We start from the raw sequence: 21,017 nt of genomic DNA on the forward strand, positions 1-21,017 counted from the left end.
GATTATTGGTGCTTTGGTGGTGAGTGTATAGTTTTGTACACTCAATATTACAAATATAGTTTTGTAAATCAATATTACTTAAAATTATATATATAATTATATATATAGTTATAGGGGTACCTATACGTAATTATAGGTATCACTTAATAGTAACAACTATTGATATGGAAGCTTAATCCAGCACGCCTGGCATTATTATCCCTATTGTACAGATGGTGGTATTAAAAGTTTCCAGAAGTTCAGTATAACTTTTTTAAGGGGTTAGGACAGAATTTGGAACTGAATATATATGAACCCCCATTGTACACCCTTAATTACTGTCTTATCTCTGTTACACTGTCCATCAACTGATAGAGACTGAATTTAAACCCAAGGTCCCTGATTTGAAAGCCTACATCTTTGTGTAACACCTCATTGCTTTTCCAAAAGTGTATCTGTTCTGACTTTTTGGGAAGCCTTATTCTGTGGAGATAGTCAATTGCTGTATTTCTTTCATGTGGAAGGCAAGCATCCAAGTAATGTAATTTGAAGCCAAGACTTTCATGCTTGATTTAGATCAAATTTCTCTAATATACTCCATTATGACACAGATCTCTATAGACTAAACAAAAATATTTCTATGTTTCTACTCTTCACCCTCTAGCTTAATCAATAAGGTGATTTATTCATATTACAATGTTGCTGAAGAAGAGGGACAATCCTTTGGATTTTTAAATATTTGAAACAGAACTTTCACACTCAAATCCCCACTGCTATGTTAGGTTAAAACATCCTCATTTGCTGTACTTATGTATTTTGAAAGGCACAAGAAAGGCGGCATGATAAGTTCAAAAGAATACTGCAGCTCTACCCTCTGCCCCTGCACGGCTCAAGGGGGTTTTGACAGCGGCCTGCTGTCTACACAATAAGAGTCAAAACCCACAGGTTTTACTGGGGTTGGATCTGCCAATTGGACAAGTCTTGATTCCTCAGAGCTGAGTTTTTCCCCTAGTAAAATGGGATTGGTCCTCTCTGCTCTCTCTGCCTGCCTCCCAGGACAGTAATGAGATCAAATGAGAGCGTGCACAGGATTGTTTAAAAAACTACAAAGAGCTACATAAGCTTAAAATACAATTATGACTATGCCAGGGAGGAGAGTGCTGCTAGTCTGAGGAGGTGTGCTTGTCCTTCACACACCCTCTCACCTGCCTCCCCCTGCCTTTCCTTCATACAACTGTTTCTCTTTCCCTCCCTCGCTTTTATCCTCTGCCTCCTTTTCTCCCTCCTGCTGGAGTTTATGACCTAGGCTAATGAGACAAATATGGCTCCTCACATCAAGGGTGGGGAATTAAGGCCTGGTTATAGCCCAATTTAATTTTCATGATCTCTTGAACAAGTGAAGGAATGCTTGGGAAACAGGCTGCTCTTGGCCTGATGCCGGCCCAGCCCGAGTCGGGGCAGCCGTTACCCACACTAGTTCATCACACTCCTGGTAGACATTTCAATTAGAAGTCATTACCCTTCCTTGCATTCCTTCCTTGGCAGAGGCAGTGCAGCCCTGGGTTTTGGTCCCACTTCTGCCACTTAGCAGGCAACCTTGAGTGAGCCATTTAACTTCCCTAAGCCTTAATTTCCTCAATTCTAAAATGGGAATATTGATGATATGGGTTCTGCCTTTTACATAGGACTGTTTTAAGGATGGCTTTGTATCAGATAAATGAGGATGACTTCGATTTGGCAAGTTGTATATATTTTTTAAACAGTTATGTAGCATGGTGGGCCATTCATTTTCAAATAAATTCACCGAAGTAAATACTTTCATGGACTATTGTTGGGTACCATATTTACCGTTCCCAGTTATCCCGTGATCCTCTGAGATATGGAGGAAGCACTCATAGAAGACTTTATCATTTACTAAATGTGAGCTATTTTATGTCATATGGTGTATCAACTGACTTTCATGGAAGTTAGAAGTTCATACGCACTATTTCTTTCCTCCACACTGAGGAACTCTGTCTCTTTCCCTGATAATCACGAGAAACTTAGAGATGCCTTTATTCCTCTTTGGCCTTCCAGCTTTGTTGGATTTCCCAATTTAGGATTTCAGTGGGTCTGGCAAATGGTTGGCTTCCCCCTGCAGGTCCTGTCTCTTCTCTTGTCTGTGGACGCTGGCTTTTTCTCCCTTAGTTGCTTGGGAGATGTGTTCTTCACTTCTTGAATGCATGAGATATTTCCTTTACAGCTTGCTTTTTCTGCCCAGGGAAGGTAGCTGAATTAATTTCGCTGATGGTTGCAATTTTGTTCTTCTCTTTTCTGTCTTGTACTATCTAAGGTCAAAAAGTCACTTACTGTATTAATCGGGTCTGCCAAAGACCTCTTTGCCTACACAATTACCAATATTACCCTTTTCTGTTTTTAAAAGATTTTATTTTAAGGCAGTTGCAGGTTCACAGTGAAATTGAAAAGAAGGCAGAGAAATTTTCCACATTTCTCTTAGCCCTATACATGCCCCACCTCCGTTATCAGCATCCCCCACTAGAATGGAACATTTATTATAATTGATGGACCTAACTATCTCCCAAAGTCTATAGTTTACCTTTAAAGTTAACTACTGGTGTTGTACATTTTAAGAGTTTGAATGAATGCATAATGACATGTGTCCATCATTATAATACCGTGTAGAGTATTTCTACTGTCCTAAAAATTATCTGTGCTCCACTTATCCCTGCTCTCAACCCCAACTTCTTATTGTGCTTACCACAATCCCTTCCACCTCCATCCAAGTTGTTGCCAATGGCATGGGTTTGTCTATTTTGATTGCTGAGTAGTATTCCATGGTGTATATACACCACACCTTCTTGATCCATTCATCTACTTGGGGGCATTTAGGGTGTTTCCACATCTTAGCTTTTATAAATACTGATGCAGTAAACATATCAATGAGGTTTCCTTAAAGATTAGTGTTTTCTTTTGAGTGGAATCACTGGGTCATTTGGTAGATCCATTATTAGTGTTTTGAGGAACTTCCACACAGCTTTCCACCGAGGCCAGGCCAGTTTATATCCTCACTAGCAGAGAGTGGCCTTTCTGATGCATTGTGAGGCAATAGCTCATTGTGGTTTTAACTTGCATTTTCCTAATGATTAGTGATGTTGAGAGATACTCAATAAATTTTTGTTGAATGCGTAAAATGAATATTGATCCTGGGTAAAGCCTTTTCAGAAGGCTACTGCCATTCCATTTTCCTATTTGATCTTGGAAGAACTCAGCATGTGGGGATTCGATGTCAGATCAACCAGAAAGGTAAAAGCACACTCAGGCTCAACTCAGTATTCAGGTTTCAATCAGGGGTGAAAGGGGCAGCAGGAGTCTCTAGGTACAATATGTCAGATTATGTCATCCTTGTGTTTCTGTTCAGTTTGGAATAGGAAACAAGACCATGGTTGGTAGACCAGAGGGCAGAGTTCACTTGCCTTCAGGAGAGGAATTTGAATGGTCAGGGTACCATAAGACATCAAGCATCATATAGTTAAATGTCAGAAATGGCTTCCAGCCCTCAATGGAGACCTGTATTGCAAGCTAGGAAGTCTTTGATAAGACAGGATTTGCTATATTAATGTGAACCTAGGGATGATCGATGTAAGAGCTAGGATGTATTCTTTTTTATTTTCAGATATTTCTCTCTTTTTTCTTGTGCTCAAACTAGGATTTATGGAAAATTATTTCTATGACTGGTAAAGCTAGAGCTGGGGGAAGGTCATGTCACCAGAGTTGAATAAAGTGGTCAAACTAAAAAATAGCTTCAGCCTAGAAATAGAAATGGAAAATGTTCTTAGTGACCTGAAAATCAGAAGGTTTATGTTCTTCACCGTTTCTGACACTAATTTCTGGGTCATACCAGGGTTTCATGTTATTTTTTCCTCACCTATGAAATGAGGGGGGTGGGCAGGTTAATTTTAAAAGATCCTGTTGATTCTGGAAAAAGTCAAATAACCAGCATTTGATGATTTCTTTCAATTCAGTAAGTATTTATCAGGAATCCTCCATGAGTACTGTGCTAGGTGCTGGGTAAGCAAAAGTAAAAGAATTATAGCCTTAGCCCTTTTGGTGTGGTGAGGGAGGCGGGCAAGTAAAGTGGCAGGTCAATGAGCTACTAAGCTTAGGCTAGAGGTTCTTACAAGACTTTATGAAACATAGTTGAAGGGACATATTCATTCTGCATGCTAACGTTGGGAAAATATAGGAAGAGGTGCCATTTGTGTTGAGAACTCAAGGAAGCCTTTAACAAGAGAGAAGGAAAAATAGTCTTGGAGACGGATGAACATATGCAATACCAGACAAGCATGTTGGCCCATGGAAACCAGGAGTCAGGTTTGAGTTCAGAATGGCATGGGATAAGGGCTCATGATATGAAGATAGTGGCTGAAGGCAAGGCTGAAAGGGTAGACATGGGTCAGCTTGATAAAGAACCATAATTTTTATTTCTTTTAGATCCTACAGTTTATCAATTAGGAATGTTTTAGGTTACAAGTAATAGACTAACCAAATGACGATGACTTATGGAATAAAGACATTTCATTCTCTCTGAAGTCTAGAGGTCATTCCAGTTTGGTGCAACATCTCAACAAGTCTTCAAAGTCTCTGAATCTTCCTGGCTTTTTTCTTGCACCCTCCTCATGTTGACTTTATGTCTTTAGGCTTTTTTGCCTCAGGGTCAATATAGTTAACATAATGGTAGCTGCTGGAATAAACAACTCCCCAACTCTAAGTGGCTTAATACAACAAAGATTTGTATCTTCTTTCTGTAGAATCCAAAGCAGATTTTCTTCATAAACAGCTGGCTTTTATTTAAATGTTTTTCATACTCATCAGCAACTCCAGTCTACCTTCTATAACCAGTGCACTGATTTGTATCCAACTGCACAGGGAAAGACCATGGAGGTGCTAGCCCTGTAGTGTTGTACAATATTTTGCCTCATATTCTACTGCCTAGCACTAAGTTATACATAACTATGAGGGAAGATAAGAAATGAAGAGCATTGATTAGCCTAGAAAGAAGAGGAGATAGGCTTGCTAATCAGCTAGCAGTTCTGTTCCAGGTTACAAAATGTTTAAATATCACCTCCTACAAAACCATGTAGAAAGTAGGGAGAAAGTGGAAGGAGTAGAACCAGAAAGCTCTCATTTTTGAATTTGGACCAAAATTCCTGGAAATTTTCCATATGACTTCCCTTGACATCTTACTGATCCACTATGTCACACATTCCTCCCCTATAGCTGACTGCAGAGAGGCTGGAAGGTAAGCATTGGGATTGGAAATGATTGACACAGGGCATTCTGAATCATATAAAATTTGGGAGGGATGTGTTTTTCCTATACACACCCGATCTGTCAAAGGCTGGGTTTGGTTAGCCAGGAAGAGTGGGAGAGAATGGCGATTAAGTAGTCAACCGAAAGTATACAGCAAGGAAGCCAAGGAGATATTTAAGTAGATGAGTGATGTGATCTGATTTGTGGTTTAGAATGGTCTTTCTGGAAAATAGATTGAAAGAGCCTTCCTATTCTGAAGCAAGGGCACCAATTTATCTCCTGAAATGTGAAATTCTAATAAGATCAGAGAAAAATCTTACAGAGGACTCAACAAAGTGGATGTTTCAAAACTCTTACCTAGTGAAGAAAGATCCAAATCTTTGATTCCAGAAATAAAATTTCTTTTTGAATAATTAAAGCCCATGTCATTGTGATTGATAGACCAGGAAAATGTTTTAACATTTTTTTAATGGAAAAAAATATTTCCTTCCTTTTGAAACTTGGATATTTTTATTTCTCACACAGACTGGGGTCTTCAGCTTTGAATACCCTTTACTATCACAAATGAATAGTGCCATATTTAGACTATAATATGACTTCCTTTGGGTTCACAAGAATGGTTTCTAACAACTCCACGTGTGAGCTTAGGGAAGAATGACATTACCTGTGGTGTTGACCAGCATTTTGGTTTTCTGAAAAATTGAGATTAGCAAGACGGAGGCAAAGGAATATGAATAAAAGAGAATGCGATATAAATGCACGACATACAAAAGTAATAGGGATAGAATCACTCATTTATGTATGATCTTGATATGTTGTTTATATTCCCAGAGCCTCAGGGGTGTCCCAAGAATCATATAGGATGATGGGTTAGTGCTCAGCAAGGACCCACATCCTCCCTAGAGTCAGCATCCCTCTTGTGCATAGGTTCTAACTATCTGACTTATTCCAGTCAGTATAATATAAGCAGAACTAATGGGGATTCCTTATGGTCGTGGCCATTAAAAACCAATATGCTTTCTTTCTCTCTCCTTTCTCCTACCCAGCTAGCCTCGGTGTTTCAGATGGCAGAGCTACATGATGGAGGAAGGCCATTGACCCCACATTCTAGGAGGAAGAAATGATTGTATCCAAATAATACCGGTAAGAAAATCCTTTGAAAATGATAGTCACTACTACCGGTGCTGTTATAATTACAAAAACAGGTAGTGCTTCCACTGCTTCCTCAGCTCATGAGTGTTAATCCTTAACTGGTTTGGTTAGCTTCCACTTTGTTGGGGTTGCCAGACTTTCCTTCAAGCCATTCTCGTACACAAGTTGTCTAAGGTAGAATAGAGGCTACCGTCTACTCAGGGAGCTTACAAATATCTTGGATGGTGGACCCTGGCCTGTCCATACTTGAAAAGAAATCAGTGCTGAATATCCCCTGCTCCTCAGTAGATAGGTCCTTCTCTCTGATATTTAACTGCCTCACACCTTCCTCTCCTGTTTTGGTCTCTCCTCTGCCTTTTCATCTCTATTCTCAGACAAATACCATCTTTACAAGTATAAATGCACACCTTCAAAAATGTCTGTTTTGTGTTTATATTGGGATTCCATTTTATCTTTATTTGTGATTTGGTGAGAGCAGAATGGGGGAAAATGACCCTCAACTAAGAGTGAGGGCACAGAAAAGCAGAGAGGTATATGAACCCAACAGATTTGGAATTTGAGTTATACCTGTTATGTTATTATCTTTCTTGACATGATTATTAATAATGAATAGATAAAACATGGGCTGCTGAAAGACAATATTGTAACAAGAAGGGACTTCACAGAAACAATTTTTGAGAAATTTATTATATGGCCTGCAATCATCTTGAACTGTCAAAACATGTCTTATCTACTTCAGTCAGCAGTAAACAATAAGTTATATTTGGGTGCACATAGGTGCCAATACAAATGAAGAAACAGCAATACACAATTTCTAGAAAAAAATTCTAAGCTACCATAACTTAATCACCTCTCATTTGTGGTATGCATTTTCGGAGGGGGCTCAATGAGTTTTACTTCCTAGTGTTCATGCCTTGTGTCCCACTTATTGAGTATGAGCTTGTTTTGGTGACCTGCTCTTATTCAGTAGAACATAAGGAAAGTTATAATATGTCATTTTCAACATTGCATTTAAAAGTTGTGACCTCCATCCTGTTAACATCCTTTCCTTCCTCTTGTCATTTGCCCACCTTGATGAAACCTGGCAATCCAAGGAGAGCCCCTGATCGTGGCAACAGCTATAGGGAAACATGCTTCCCTTCTTTTGATGGTTTTTATAAATCTACAGAAATAATATAATGCATGTTTTGGTAGAAACATATGTGAAGAACTGTGGTAATATAGGTGATTGTGCAAATAATTGAAATGATCAATAAATGATGTCAATAATTAGAGTCACCAATGCAAATTCTCTGAAAATAATACAGTGCAAAGTGGACCGTTGTATAGTCCAAAGATGGAACATCAGGGAGGTCTAGATAGAGACCGAGACCTGACAGTAGTTCAACTCTGGTCTAAGGAAGTGACCAGTGAATGGAACCAAGAAGGACCACCTTGTTAAGTGCCAATGACTCAGACAATGACAAGAAAACACAGTAACAGCAAAGGAAGAGATCTGAACAAGACCCAGATGGAAACACTGTGTTAGCTGCTCCTGGTTGAGGATTTCTCCAGTGTTTTGGAACTTAACAATGGGATCTTCTGTAGGAATGCCTGCATATTATTTTCTGTACATATTTTACAGCTAAATTCTCCTTCAATAATGTTTTAAAACTCTAGTACATCCTTCTAAAAACTTTTTGCAAAAGCAAAACAAGTATACAGAAAAATATGTGCAATCAAACGTATTACTTGGTGACTTTTCTTTTTTTCTTATTATTTTTAAATTTTATGCATTTTTTACAACCTTTTTCATTTTTTCACAATGTATACATTTTCATATTGGTTATAGTCCCCATACAATTCCCACCACCCTTGTTTTGATCCTATTCTCTCCTCCCCCCACCCCATAGTGTGTCTCTGGTTTACAGGACACAGAAACATTAATTCAAAAGGCTACCTGCACCCCTGTTTATCACAGCACTATTTACAATAGCTAAGCTATGGAAACAACCCAAATGCCCCAAAATAGATGACTGGATCAAGAAGATGTGGTACATATACACAACGGAATATTACTCAGCTATCAAAAAGATAATCTCATGCAATTTGCAGCAACATGGATGGAGCTGGAAGGAATCATGCTCAGTGAAATAAACCAGAGAGAAAAAGAAAAATAACGGATGGTCTCACTCATAGCAGGAATTTAGAAAACCTAAAAAAGGGACCAGGAAAAAGACTAATTATAATAAAGAAAAAATTAAAATCACTTGGTGATTTTTAAATTCACAAGCTGAATATACCTGTGCGGGCAGCACTCAGAGAAAAATAGGACATGACTAGAGCTTCAGCAGCTATCCTCATGCTCCCTTCAAGTCCTTTTTAACTTGTGAACCATTTTTATTTTGAAGCACTTTTAGACTTACAGAAAAGTCACAAAAACCAGTACAGAGAGTTCCTGGGTAACCTTCACTCTTGTTTCTCCTAATGTTAACATCTGACCTAACCATAATCCAATTATAGAAGACAGGGCCCAACTTGAACTACTTCCTAAAGCCCAAAATTTGGATCATTTGAGCAGCATCAATGAATAAATAAAATAGTGGATTTTAACCCCTATGATAAAATAAGTAGCCCATGAGACATATGTGTGTGTACACATATGTACATATGTATATATATTTGTATATATGTATATATATACACAAGGACATACATATAATTGAATAAATAAGAGAGAAAGGACAATTCCTTCTTAAAGTAGAATTCTAATTTATACAAATAGGAATGATGGGTATAGATCACTATTAGAAAAACAGCACATTGACATTTGTGGAAAACATGAATCACTGATTGATGTTAAAAGTAGTGGGCAAAAGTGTCGTGAGAAGTAGCACGTCTGTGTAGTCACAAAGGATTTCCCTTAAGATACTTAATAATTGTACAGGAAAAACTAGCAGCTTCCCAAATGGAGAAACCTGGCAGACATAATCTTAACATAGTGCTAAATATTAACATCTCTAGCAATAAGACATATTGAAGTCTCATACTTCCTGATGTGATGTGCTGAGAAGGGCACAACATATTCCATGCCCAAAAGTTGAAGTAGTTTGCAAGATACTGGCCAAAATACATAATCTGAATTCATTCATCAAAAAACAAATCCAAACTGAGGGACATTGTGCAAAATGACTGGCCGATCCTCTTTAAATATGCCAAGATTATGAAAGTCAGAGACTGAGAAACTGCTCCAGATCAGAAGAACCTAAGGGGAAATGATGATTTAATGCAAGGTAGGATCCTGGATATTATCCTGGATGAAAAAAAAAAAAAAAAAAGGTAACAGGGCCTCCCTCGTGGTGCAAGAGGTTAAGCACCACACTATGAAGCAATCCGAGGCCTCTGCAGCATGAGTTTGATCCCCGGCCAGCTAGGGAACAACCCACATGGCGAAGACCTCTCCTTTCTCACCTGCTGCTCCCCTCAGCAGTGTATTTCAGTCAGTCTGCCTGTTCTGTTCCCTGCTCTGTCTCTGGTGAATCCTCTCACCCGCTTTCATCTCTGGCCTGTATCCCAGCTCTTATATGCATAAATAAACAAATCTTTTTAAAAAAGTTAACAGTAGTAGAAAATTGGTGAAATTTAAGTAAGGTTTGTACTTTAGTTCATAGTATATTAACATTCACTTCCCTTTTACTTTTTACTTTTTTTTTTTAAGATTTTTATTTTGTTTTATACAAGAACCAGGATACAGGCCAGATGTGCAGGAGGGTGAGAGGATTCACCAGAGACAGAGTGGGGAACAGAACAGGCAGAATGACAGAAATACACTGCTGAGGGGAGCAGCAGGTGAGACAGGAGAGGTCTGCCATGCCATGTGGGTATCTCCCTGGCCAGCCAGGAATTGAACCCGTGCTGCAGAGCCTTTGGACAGCTTCACAGTGCTGTGCTCAACTGCCTGCGCCACCAGGAAGGCCCCTCCCCCCTTTTACTTTTCGAAAGATGAAAGACTAACAACTAACATACATATACTGCTGACTTTGCCAGAGCACATTTCCATTTTACAGATGAGGAAACTGAGGCTCAACTAGAATTACACAGCTGGTGAGCTGCAGAGCAGGGTTCAGACCTGGCTGGCTGGCTCCAAGAATGTGTGTTTTACCTCTCTGCTATGTACCTCTCGAACAGACATCCTTCAGGGATTGTCAAGGGCACACTCCTGGGCCCTGGACTCTTGACTGAACAGATCAAAGTAAGCAACATTTCCCCACTGTCTGCACAGTGAGTCTGGAACCCAGGCCTTCATCCTGGCTGGGATGCCCCTTACAAAGGCATTTTTTTCTGAGATTCTAAAATAGAAGCTCTAGGCTCTGTCTTCCCACAGAAAATATCGACATCTATATTTATCTCTTTTCCAGAAGCTGAGAAGACCCAGTTCATGCTAATTGCAGTTTACCAAACAAGCTGATTCTTAACCCCATGAATATTTTTGCCATTGAAAGCGCCTACAACTTGTGAAAATGAACAAATGGCAAACTGCTCTGCTCTTTTCACTTCCCACACATGATTATATTTTGTTGCCTATTAGCTCTACATTTGCACCATGGGAATCACAGAGACGTGACCAAAGATCCCAGCGACCCCTGATCTGAGCACAGCTTGGTCCTGGGCATGGTGTAGACATGATGTTCAGGCTTGGGACAATCTGGCTGGACACTGCTGAAAATGAGGTGATGAGTCCCCAGTGACTCAGGATTTAATTATTAAAAATGATTCTTAAATGTTTTATTAAAACCTTTTTATATTAAAATAACTGGATGAGGAGTGTAATGAACATGCATAGACCCGCCACCTAAATCCCACGATTGTCAACATTTTGCCATATGTACTTTACATGGTGGATTCTTTGTATCAAGGGTTTAAATAGGGCAGCATGTTGCAGAGTCTACATACAGTCTGGAACTTCACGCACACAACTTGTTTGTTTGTTTGTTTGTTTTGGGCAGAGTTGGAAAGATATATAGCAATGAATAGCTTTAGGTGGCTAATAAGGTAGTGTCAAGCAAATGTGGGATGTAGTGTTCCATTCTCCCTTTCCTCCATGTTCTGTCCTCTGCACTATGCTTTAGTTAAATCGGTTTACTTATGCATCAGAGTATATGTACTGTGCTTCCCCCAACCCTTGTTTCTGTTCAGGATATCTTCTTCATTTGATTCATCCCTCTCTACACTTTACCCCCACTTTCCTTCTATCTTCACATATTCAAATCTTATTCGCTTTCCAAGAGCTGACCCAATGGCAGCTGCTTCCAGAATGCACCATCCCTCTTTTTAAGGTATCTCTCCTCTCTCTCACTAAATGGAATTATGGTTACCCCAAACCCTAGGAGCTCTGAACTGTTCATTTTTTGTGCTGTACTTGTATGTCCCATACCACTTTTCATTTTCCTTATTTCACTGAGTTTGTATATAACATCATCTCCTCTACATTATTAGCTTCTCAAGAGTAGGTGCCACAATTCATTAATCTTTATATTTCTCAGAGTGCCTCATACCTCACGGTGCTTAATTTTGGGTGTGAATGCCCAAAGGCCCCGTACTGGTGGCCTTGCTTATTAATGTTCAGAAATATTTCTGGTCACTCGGGGCTAACTTTTCTGATATATCAGTCTGGTTTGAATGACTGGAGAAAGCACGAGGGTATCAAGATCCATTCCAGTGATGCAGGTTTTGGGACACCTTCAGGGGGTATCACTGCCTTCTAGTGCAGTGGAGGTCTTGTGATAATGCCGTCTGGCCCACTAGAGCAAGGGTGAGAACACCAGCATACTACTTCAAGGTTCAGAAGGATGGCAGATGGCAAAGCTTTTTGGTTCTCTTTTCAGCCCGGATTCTCAATGCAAGTGGAGATAAAGACAAGAACAGGCACCAATTCACAAAAACACTTCCTTCCTTATTCAGATAAGACACATTTTACACATGGTATGAGGTCAATGTCCTTTGCTCCTCATTACAAAAATCTGATTGGCATATTAATCAGGTTATAAAAGTGAAAGAAGGAAGAACTGCAAAAGAGGCAGCAGCTGCTCTTTTGCTGCTGAATCCATTCAGTATATAAATTTTTTGCTGAGATATTTATTGTAAAATAGTTTTTTTTCCTTCTCTTGCTTTTATTTTTAGCCAGCGTTACCCCAGCATCTGTTCCACCTCGAGTGAGAAATGTGTTGGAATAGGGGGTGAGAGGAATGTACTTAAAAATATTGGGAAGGCTTCTGCAGAGTGTGAGAAGAGAGGCAACACGTGTTGCTCTAATCAAAGACTGAGAATCTTGGGAGGAACTTGTTTCTCTGCACTTGACATTCATTTTCAGATTCCAGAGATTTGAAATTTTCAGATTCAGATTTGAAAGATACTGGGTCAAAGATATGACTGTTGTCAATAACATCCCACCAATTGTGTGTCCAAGTTTGACTTGATTACTTTCAATGATGAGGCACTCATTACTTCTCAAATCAGCTTTGAAAGGAAAATAAAACAGTGGTTTCCTTGTTGCAGGGAACGTTGAGGCAGCATAGGAGACAGTTGAGGTTATAGGGAGCAACAATACACAGGTTTGTATGAGTCCATGACACTCAACTATTAGAAAGTTCTTCCTTGGTCATAGTGGAAATTTTCATTGAGATCTTGTATAGTAAATCTGTAACATCTTCTGATATTTAAAGCTAGATTTCTCCACTGAGTGTTCTCATCTGTGAGTTAAATTTCCCCTGTTATTTTATCAGTTCCTTCTAAGGCATTGTTTTTGAGGATTTTCACTATTCTAATGATTCTTTCTCTGATCATTTGAGTTGAATCAAGATTCCAGAGTTGAATTAATTGTTCTCTTAAAGAGGTACTTACTTTGCAAGTATTAGAAGGCAAGGAAATGCCACAATCTTATTTCTGCTTGCCTTGTCACTTAGCATTAATGCATTGGTAATGTGGTTTACAGCTTATCAGAACTTGTTACTAAGCTAAATTGGTTTGTTTTGTCAAGAAAATACCATACAATGTAGCAGCTGAAATTTCAAGTCATCATAGATTTTTATTCTTCCAGAAAATAATTTTCAATGGAGTACAAGATCAAATCATACAAACCAGAAAAATATCAGAAATGATTTGGAAAAAATTAATAGGTAATTTACTAGCCTCCTGAGATGATGTGTTGGAATTGAACATTTAACTCTTGATGATGATGATGATGATGATGATAAAACAACAATAAAATGAAGTAATAGCAAAGATAAAAATGAAAATGTAGTAAGATTTTAAAATTTTCTATTAGAACAAAGGGTATCCGTTTGGTGGACAAATTTTGTTTCACAAAATCTCTTACCACCAAATAAATCTGTGTACTTATATTCCACTTCATATTCTCTGAAAATAACTTCTGTGGTGCTGGGACCATGTCTGTCTTGTTCATTGCCCTGGTTCTCTTGCTGAATATAGTGTTGGCTTCTAAGGTTCTCAAAGCATTTGTTGATTGAATTCCACAAGGATTTTTAGGTATTTGATAAGGTCATTTGTAATAAATGAAATAGAAATAAAGATTCAGATGAAGAGAACAGAAAAATAAGAGGAAGAAAAATAGGAAATTTGTGGAATACAAGCTGAATTACTAAGAGTCAGGGGGTTTTGACTGTAGATGAGCTTCGTATTTGATACCAAATGTGAAGAAGACATAATCAACACTGTGAATCTTATGAACCCAATAGAAATTTATTTTCCTCACTCACAAGAAGCAAAGCCTTTCCTAACATTATGAGCAGTGATTGGTACAATAGTTCCCAAGCATCCAACACTATATGGGCTGCAAGAAGGTGTGGTGAGCAATTCCTAATGACGGCCCTGTCCATCCTGGAATAATAGCAGAGAGGGATCACAGTGACCTGTAACCAGTCTATGAAGCTGACAAAATGTGTCTCATGGTTCCTCATAGAGGACACTCAGGAATGTAGAAGTGCTCTTGAACTTCACTATTGTAGGTGATTCCACTTGGTCGCTAACATTCAAAATGAAGCCAGGGTTAGCCCCTGCAAGAAGGGAAGTGATCAAGGATCAGTATTGGTTCACTCTGCTGGAGAGTTTTATTCTAAATCCTGTAATGGTAGTGAAGTTTTCTAACAGAGCCTGAAGAGTTCATCAACTTGAGTTAACGATAAGCTATGTTCCCAAGGAACTGAATGATCAGTATGAATGATGTTGTCTTAAAGGCAGACTCTGAGACAAGTTTTTGAGTGCAGGTATTTTCTTTGGGAAATGATCCCAGGAATGGGAAATATGAGCTAGGGAAAGAGGGAATAACAATAAGGTGTTTAGGAATGATTGGTTTGCCCTCCATACAACAGCCACTCCATTTTTATCTTGTTGGGATAATTTCTTTGATTCTCCAGTGAATTATGGTTTTTACCTTTATTTGTTTGCATTGCATTGAGTTGGGTCCTCATCTATCACTAATAAGGTCATGTGATGGCTTGGCATTTGTAATACATCTTTTTTTTCCCTCCTGGATTGTAAGTTCCTTGAGAAAGGAACAACAGTATTTTGATGTCTTTGGTCTAGCACGTAATAAGCATTCAAAAATATTTGTTGATTGTGTTAATGTAGAACTCAGACCATCAAGTGGAGAGTTGACTCCATCTCACAGTTTTCTTCCGTGTGACTAGACCTATCCTGAAGAAACAAATTCTTTGATAAAGGGTCAGCAGGAACGGCTCTTTTCTTTTGTAAGTAATGCCACCAGAGGTGATTTTAGATTTTTGTTGCTATAGAAACCTCAGAAAGTACATTAACTTCAATGCAAAGGCATCTTATTCCTTAAAAATTTCATGTTTGAATGATTTAAATGCAGGTCCCAGCTGGGTGATTAAATGCGCTTCATATGAGGGAAGGAGTATAATGTAGTGGTTAAACGTGTGAGCTTTAGATTCACATTTCCTGGCTTCAACTGCTGGCTCCGTCCCATAATACCTGCATGACCTTGAACAAGTTTGATGAAAATACTGAGAGGAATACTGAACCTTTCCCATAGAGTCACAGCCCCGCACTTAGAACTTTTCATAGTAGTTTATATTAGTTTGAGAAACTTGTCCAAAGCACACTCTTAGTAAGTGGTGGATTTAGAATATGAATAAGAAAGAAAATTATTTTTCTTTATTTTCCTTTTTCTTTCCTTCCTTTCCACTCCTTCGACTTTCCATCTCCTTTCTTTGTCTTCTCTTCCCCTTCCTCTCATTTTCTTATTCTTCTCCGGAGGAAAGTTCACTTTAAACCTTGTTGTAAAGGAGTTTAACTACATTTGTGGATGAACAAACAAAGAGCATATTTCTAGCAGCCAGCAAAGCTTGCTGCATCATTGTCTTTCATAAATATTATAATCCCACTTAAATGGAAATTATTTATTTTAATAGCCAACATTTATTGGGTAACTTTTTCATACCGAGTCCTTTACCTATGTAATTTCTTACCCTCAACATAATTCTCTAAAGCAAATGATATCGTCTTAGTTGGTTTTCCTAGAAGAGACCCTAAGATCAAGCTTCAAATGCAAGTAGTTTATAGCGACCACTGTTTGGTGAAGGGACTTGAGGGGTTGCGGGGAGGGAGGAAATTAAGAGTGTGTTATCAAGGAGGTTAACACTGGAAAACTGGGGCCTAATCTTGCTGGGCTACTCTGGGAGTCTGTGGAACAAGTGTCTTGGAGTTGTCCCTACCAGGAAGTGACGCAGCTGGGGCATTTTATGCACTAGTTACTTTTACTCTGGGGTATGCTAATTCTCCAGTGCTTTTCCTACCATGGATGAGCAGAGTAGCACCTGTGGACAGAAAAATCTTTAGACAAAAATGTGCAGATACCAGCAGGTGGAAGGTCCAAGGGAATATCAATGGACAACTACATTGTCTTCTGCAATTTATCACTAAATTTTTTAAGCTTTTATTTTTTTATTTTTTTCACATTTTATTTAAATTTTATTTTTTATATTCCCCGTACAATTACAACCCCCTTATTTTGACCCCAAGCCCTCCTTTCCCCGCTCCCCCACCCCCATAGAGTGTCTCTGGTTCATAGTTGTTTGTTGATTTTGATATTTTCTTTCTTATAGTTTTTCTTTTTCCTGGACCCTTATTTAATTTTTCTAGATTTCTGCTATGAGTGAGACCATCCAGTATTTTTCTTTTTCTTTCTGGCTTATTTTGCTAAGCATGATCCCTTCCAGCTCCATCCACGTTGCTGCAAATTGCATGTGTTTATCTTTTTTGAATGCTGAGTAATATTCCATGGTGTATTTGTACCACATCTTCTTGATCCAGTCATCTATTTTTGGGCATTTGAGTTGTTTCCAAAGCTTAGCTGTTGACTCTATCACTATCCACGTTTTAAGGATGAGACGTGAACTGAGTTGACCCTGGTAGGTAAAATGTCAAATCTGGCATTAGAATGTAGATTGTGCTGACTCCAGAATCTGAACTTTTCCTACTCCTTCATTGGGCTAGGGAGTAACTAATGAGTCTGTATGAACTCAAACGAATCTGAGGACTATGACTCATGTGAGGGAATGCGCTTGGGGTCTGGTTTGGCATTTGCAATAGTGTAACTGTTCTGTTGAATAGTACTGAATATCTGTGTCCTCCAAAATACATATATTAAAGTCCTAACTCCCAGCACCTTAGAATGTGGCCTTCTTTGGAGAGAGACTTACGGCAAGGGTACTTAAGGTGAGATGTACTCTTACTCCTGTAGATCAGTTCCTAATCCAGTATGACTGGTGTCCTAATAAGAGGATGGCTGTGGGAAGACAGATACACTGGAGAGTGTCTTGTGTTATGGGAGGCAGAATTTGGTGTGATGTGGTTGTAAGCCATGGTATGTCAAAGATCATCTGCAATCCAGCAAGCTAGAAAGAGACAAGAATTACCCTCTGGTTTCAATGGTAACAACTCTGACAGCACCTTCATTTCTGGACTCCAGATCTGTGGAAGAGTATATTTTTGTTGTGTAAAACCACCTAGCTTGTATTTTTTTTTTTTGTTACAGCAGTCCCAGAGAAGCAGTACATACTCATTTTCTTGGCTAAAATTTTTACTGGCTCTATGATTATACAAAGGGCTTTGGTGCCAGCTTGCAGAAGTGTCTCAGTCAGGAGCTCAGGCTGCAGTTTGCATGACTCCTTTTCCGAGTGATTTAGGTTTCCTGAGCAATCAGTGACTGACATAAAGAATATAAGACAACCATTTGTGGATAAAAAGAATTTCCTCTTTTAGTTCTTACTGGGCTTTACTCTGATTGATATACCTAGCACTCCTCTCAGCTAAGGTAAAATAGGTCCTATTTCACAGGCAGGGCAACAGGAAAACAGAGAAGTTAAGGAATATGGAATGAGGCCATTTTGTGTAGTCTCTCGCAAGACTTTTCCCCTTTGATTCCCCCAGGATCCCACAAGCAGCTTTGTTGTTCCACTGCACTTTCAGGATCTGAGCTAGTGGCCTGGGACTAAGGAAGAAGCTAAAAGAACACTCATCCTTAGAAATCATACAAGTTAGATTTAGTCAGACAAAGAACTGAGCACAAACTCCAGGGAGGGAGAGTCAGGACCTGCTACATATTGTGTTAAGAGTGCCCAGAGAGAGTCGGTAGGTGCCCCATGTGCTGATAGTGACCCATAGCCCTTACCCGGAAGGAGTGTGCACCACCCACTTTCTGCGTCTGTCACCTTGAGGCACAATCACTGCAGTGTGGCTTCTCTCCCTGTCACTTTGTACACTGACAGGGAAAATAACCATAGCCTCGGATGAGTCTGGTTTCAGAGAATTTGGGGTTGCTGCTTTGGCAGTCACCCGTCCATGTATAAGAGGCCTTTTCTAGGTAATGTCACTTAACGGGTGCATATCTTTGCATACACTTTGGTGACTGGGGAGGGGAGGGCACAGAGTGTAATGTGAAGAGTACAGGTATTGGAGACAGGGAGGTCTAGGTTTGAATGCAAGAACCACTTATGATTTATTTGCTGTCTCCTCTTATATCTGTAACAACAACAAGGACATAACATTTTCCATGTTGCAATGTTGAAGGATTAAATGAGGGCAAGAAGAAAATCTAAGTCAGTGGTCTTAAGAGGAGGAAATGTGTGAACCGAGAGAATTGTACTGGTAAGTCCTCAATGCCTGCTACTTCTTATTGCTTTAATTATCATTGTTAGTACTATTAAATGTAAGCAAAGTATCTGGCGATACTAATTTTTTTCCTAGGCTACTGTTTTCCTATGGCAAATGCATTTTGAGTTCAACATAATGGGGAAAAACTGTCTATATTATCTAACAACAGTATCCAAATAACTTATTTCCTATGGACATTTATGGAGACAGAAGGACCTCTGATGTGGCAGTCAGAATTACTTTTCACAGTGACAAGTAAATAATATAGAGGCATCGTCACTATAGGGTGGTCCAGGGTTACTAACCAATCTCTTTACTGGGATGGTGAAGGCCCTCTTATCTTGTAGTCTGCATCAGTGTTTCTCTAATTTTAATTGGCCTACCAATCACTTGGGAACCTCATTAAAAATTCAGATTCAGGGACCTGGGGTAAAGCCGAGTTTCTCTGTATCTAATAAGCTCCTAGATGATGCTAATGTTTCTCATTGACCACATGTTGAATGGAAGACTGTGGATGCTCCTTTTATTGTCCTTGCTCTGTTGCATCTTTAGATCTAATTCTTTGTGGAGAATTAGATGAGAATTGCCTCTCGTCAGTCACTCAGACTGATTACTTTCTTGACTCATTCATTCTTTCACCTCCATTGAGTCATTATGTTGTGTCAGGAACTGTGTTAAGCCCTATCACAGCCAATATTGCAGATTATGTCATGGGCATGGATTCATTGTCATTGATATGAATTGTGGCATTCTCCATGGAGACAAATCTCTTTGGTTATGTTGCTTAGTTTTGGTATTCCCCTGCCTGTTTCCTATCAGGGCAGGGGATGGTCAGGACCAAATGATGGGGAGAGAGATACAAATCAGATGGTCCTAGTTCTAGTGTCTGCATAGTTTGACTTTATTTTTTGCATCCTTTCCCATTTTATTTTGTTGGCATGTTGTGTGTAAAATAGAATCATGAGGCCATACTGATTTGTGCACAGGAGGTGACTCATATAGTATTAAAGATATGTTTTTTTTCCTTAAGTCTTTCTGTTTTTATTAATGAAGAGGTTTCCTCCAGCTTAGCCTTTCCCCCGTCTTAGTACCCCCTTCTGTTTCTACTCTCTTGTGCTAAACATTAGACTGTGTCCTAGCTCTCTAATATTGGGTACGCATTTTGACAAATAGTCGGTCCTCCATTTTCCAGAGCCCATCCTCCATCCATGGTAGTGGACTATTAAAAATGATAACCGTTTCTTCCTTGTAAACCAAAAAAATCTCAGAAATGATCAGTGAAAAATATGAGTACCTCTAGTGTCCTATAGAAAGGGAATGGTTCTAAAGGAAATGATATAAATTATAATGCAGAATAATAATACGTCACCGACGCCTCTTGCCACACTTGTGCTGTAGATGGCTGAGTCAATCTTGCAATTGCATCAATTTGTTTCTGTTTTCAGTTTCAATGGAGAAACAGAAGCTGCTTGGCAGATTCTCAATACTGATTTCACAGTTTTTAATCCTTATGAATGAAATTGCTCAAGCTCAATCTATATAGTAAAGATTTCTTCTTGTATTTCTATTTCTCCAATGATTTCTGTTTTTATTCGCTATTGCACAAATCTATGAAAATGCTACAGGCAGAATCTTTTTTTCAGGAAAACTTACTTTGTAAAATTCTTATTACAAAATACCTCCTTTTCTGCACTGTTGTGATGGGAAGGTCATTATAGCTCTCTCTGGCTTTTGTGGATGAAATGATTTCTGGGCTGAGTGTTGGCTAACATACCTTTTTTTCTCATATTTCTTAAAAATAATTTACTCTGATTTCTTCCCAGGTCCCACTATCAAGTGTGTTTTCTCTGGCCATTCTCTACCCTCTGTCCCTGTGTATAGCAGCTGGTCTTAAACTATGTATTTGCTTTATAGTCTGGTTTTGTACTTAACTGATTCATGTCCCCTTATATGTTGACTACGTAAATCAAGAGAGGAAATAATTTTTATATTGCACATGTTTATTGAAGTTTTTGTCTTTTCTTCATTGACCAAAGTTTAGGTTGCTGGTATATGAGCTTGCTTATTCTGGGTAAAACACAGCTTCCAATTTGGAAATAATATGGCTTAACAAGTCTCATAAAAATAACTGGCAAGATCTCTGGACCTCAAAGAGCTCTTATGTGCTGATGTAGAATGTGAAGGAATCTGGAACATATGGATTAAATTCATCTTAAACTGTACATATTCTTCTTTAAAAACTGCTTGAGACAAGCCACGTTTTGAATTTCTTCATTCTTTCTGATTTCTCCTCTTTTGACTAGTGTCCTGTCCCTTTTGGTGCCACTGAGTGGCCAAAGACAATGCCTTTATGGACCTTTGTTATCTATCCTAAAGAGGTTTCAGAGAACCACTTTTTATTCTCA

At 38.9% G+C, this 21,017-nt stretch overlaps 1 long non-coding RNA gene across 2 annotated transcripts in view; it reads left to right on the forward strand.

The window, feature by feature from the left end:
• LOC129144887 (uncharacterized) overlaps positions 1-21,017 on the forward strand; it is a 210,494-nt gene that overhangs the window by 60,895 nt on the left and 128,582 nt on the right. For both annotated transcript variants that reach the window (XR_008549687.1, XR_008549688.1), the window contains exon 4: positions 6,336-6,432. This is a non-coding gene — a long non-coding RNA (uncharacterized LOC129144887). The remainder of the gene's footprint in view (positions 1-6,335; positions 6,433-21,017) is intronic.

Source organism: Talpa occidentalis, unplaced genomic scaffold (genome assembly GCF_014898055.3).
Source record: "Talpa occidentalis isolate TD23 unplaced genomic scaffold, MPIMG_talOcc4v2.1 talOcc4.7, whole genome shotgun sequence".
NCBI classification, from domain to species: Eukaryota; Metazoa; Chordata; class Mammalia; order Eulipotyphla; family Talpidae; genus Talpa; species Talpa occidentalis.